The following is a 3,092-nucleotide window of genomic DNA, read 5'->3' as shown; positions in this document are numbered from 1 at the left end:
TGTTTTGGTTCTGCTGGTGCCCATATGGTTATGTGCATTTGTTGTATGTTACATTGTGATCTTTATTGTTGTGTGTATAAAGTTCAACACATCACACCTCAGACCAACCAGATTGCTGTCACAACAGCCCCCACACCTACAAACCCTATACTCTCAGTGTGGGTGCCTCATGAGAGAGAAGATGCGTCGATAACCATGGTGAGGAAGATCTGGGCAGAAAACTGTAGGGGTTTGGACACCCAGCAGCAAGAACAACTGTGGCAGCTGCTCATGGACTTTAAGGACAGCTTTGCTCTGAGTAAAGATCAGGTGGGTTGGACTCAGTTGGTGGAACATGACATCTTGACGGGAGATGCTCTCCCAATAAAATGTCGACCCCGCCGGCTCCCCCTGGCCCGTCTGGAAGCATGTGACAAGGCAGTGTTGGACATGTTGCAAGCTGGCATTATTGAACCCTCAGACAGCCCCTGGGCGGCTGCTGTTGTCATGTACCCAAAAAGAATGGAGGGTGGCGCCTGTGTGCTGATTACAGGCCGCTGAATGGGGTAACAGAGAAAGACTCATACCCACTGCCTAGGGTCGATGAGTCACTGGATCTAGTGTCTGGCTCCAACTGGTTCTCATCTCTGGACCTTCGGAGCAGTTATTACCAGGTCCCCTTATCGACAAGTGCCAGATCAAAGACTGCTTTATGCACGGGAATGGGACTTTGGCAGTTTAAAGTGCTCTCATTTGGGCTGTGCAATGCACCTGCCACCTTTTCCAGGCTGATGGACCGGGTGGTAGCTGACATCCCTTGCCAAGAGTCCCTGGTGTATCTGGATGACATACTGGTCCATGGCACCTCTTTTGCAACGGCTATGGGCTCACTCCGTCGGGTGCTGGAGAGAATTAGAGCAGCAGGCCTGAGACTCCACCCAAATAAATGTCATTTCATGCAACAAGAAGTGACATTTCTGGGCCACCGGGTTGGAAGGGAGGGAATCTGCACAATAGAGGACAAAGTAAAGATGGTGGCAGAATGGCCGATCCCCACAACTCAGAGAGATCTTAAAAGTTTCCTGGAGCTGGCTTCTTATTACCGGAGGTTTGTGCGGGGCTTTGCAAGTATAGCGGCTCCCCTGTTCCAACTCCTCCAGAAGAACCGAGACTACGTGTGGACTGAACAGTGCCAGGGGGCATTTGACTGTCTGCGTCAAACTCTGACTGAGGCCCCAGTTCTTGCTCCTGCTGATCCCTGTCTCCCCTTCATCCTTGACACGGATGCAAGTAACGTAGGAGTCGGGGGGGTCCTTTCCCAGTTAGGAGAGGAGGGAGAGAGAGTGGTAGGGTATTTCAGCAGGGCCTTTAACAAAGCAGAGAGGCGCTACTGCGTGACAAGGCAGGAGCTGCTGGCGGTGGTACTTTCTCTGCGCCATTTTAAGTACTACCTGTGTGGCCTGCCTTTCACTATAAGGACAGACCACTCTGCTCTCCGATGGCTCGTGTCTTTTAAAGAACCTGAGGGTCAGGTGGCCCGGTTGCTGGAAGAGTTACAGTCCTACAACTTCTCGGTTGTCCATCGGGCTGGAGCTAAGCACGCTAATGCCGATGCTCTCTCCCGTCGCCCTTGTGCTGCAGGGGGATGCGGTTACTGTGACTGGAGAGAGAGGCTGGAGGAGGAACAGTAGCAACGCAGCCAGCCAGGATCATGCCAGAGTGACTCAGTAATCTGCAGGGAACTGCAGGAAGTTGGCACAGACAGCTGGAGGCATCAACAGGAACAGGATCCTGACATCCAGCCTGTGTTGAATTGGGTGGAGAGTCGAATGAAGCCGCCATGGGAGGAGGATGCTGGGTTCTTGCTGGCAACTAAAGGAGTGTGGTCCAAGTTTGAGGCTTTGCGTCTGGAAGACTGGGTGCTGCAAAGGGCATGGAAAGGCCCCGTCACAGGTGAGGAGCGATGGCAGATTGTAGTCCCCTAAGGTCTGAAAGACATAGTCCTGCAAGCCATGCATGGAACAATTGGGTCCAGACATTTTGGCGTAACAAAAACACTCCACCGCCTCCAGCAGGGGTTTTACTGGGGCCGGTGCAGGAGGGACGTGGAGGACTTTTGCCGCCGCTGTGACCCTTGTACAGCACGGAAGGGGCCGACAGGTCAGTCACACGCCCGTCACTTCACTTACTTGTTAAGTATTTTTTACAGTATTGTAAAGTGTGAGACAAGTTTTTTCTTAAGCATATGCACTGACTGACGGCACTTTTTAAATTTCGTTGTTCTTGTGACAATGACAATAAAGATTTATCTATCTATCTATTTATCTATGGGCCCACTGCCACGCTCGGACAAGGGAAACTGTTATGTTCTGTCAGCTATTGACTATTTTACAAAATGGCCAGAGGCTTACGCCATCCCTGATCAGGAGGCAGAGACATTGGCAGATGCCTTGGTGGGGGGACTGATTAGCAGGTTTGGGGTACCAGACATTATTCATAGTGATCAGGGCAGAAATTTTGAGTCACAGGTGTTTTCTGTCATGTGCAGCCGTTTGGGCATCCAGAAAACAAGAACCACACCATTACATCCCCAGAGTGATGGACTGATGGAAAGACTCCATCGCACCTTAGGACAGCAGCTGGTCATCCTCACAGCGGAGCATCAGCGGGACTGGGACGAGCACCTTCCACTGGTGCTAATGGCATGCCCCTCAGCTGTACAGGACTCCACAGCATGCACTCCATCACTCCTCATGTTGGGGAGGAAGTTGCACACACCAGCTGAACTGTCTTTCGGACGACCTCCGGATGCACCTGCTGTTCCAGCTGGTCCTGAGTATGCCAGAAAGCTTCAGGACAGGTTGGAGTCAGCACATGCATTTGCTCGGAGACAACAGGAACAAGCAGGTGTGCGTCAAAAACGGAACTATGATGTAAGAGCTAAGGGTCGACACTTTACAGCAGGAGAGCTGGTCTGGGTTTACAACCCTCGGAGAAAGAAGGCCCGTTGCCCAAAACTAGACAGTCAGTGGGTGGGGCCCTGCAGAGTGTTGGAGCGTATGGGGGAGGTGTTTTACAGAGTGCAGAGGCACCACAACAGGAGAAGACTAGCA

This window comes from Poecilia formosa, unplaced genomic scaffold (assembly GCF_000485575.1).
Source record: "Poecilia formosa unplaced genomic scaffold, Poecilia_formosa-5.1.2 Scaffold431, whole genome shotgun sequence".
NCBI classification, from domain to species: Eukaryota; Metazoa; Chordata; class Actinopteri; order Cyprinodontiformes; family Poeciliidae; genus Poecilia; species Poecilia formosa.
This window is presented reverse-complemented; position numbering follows the sequence as displayed.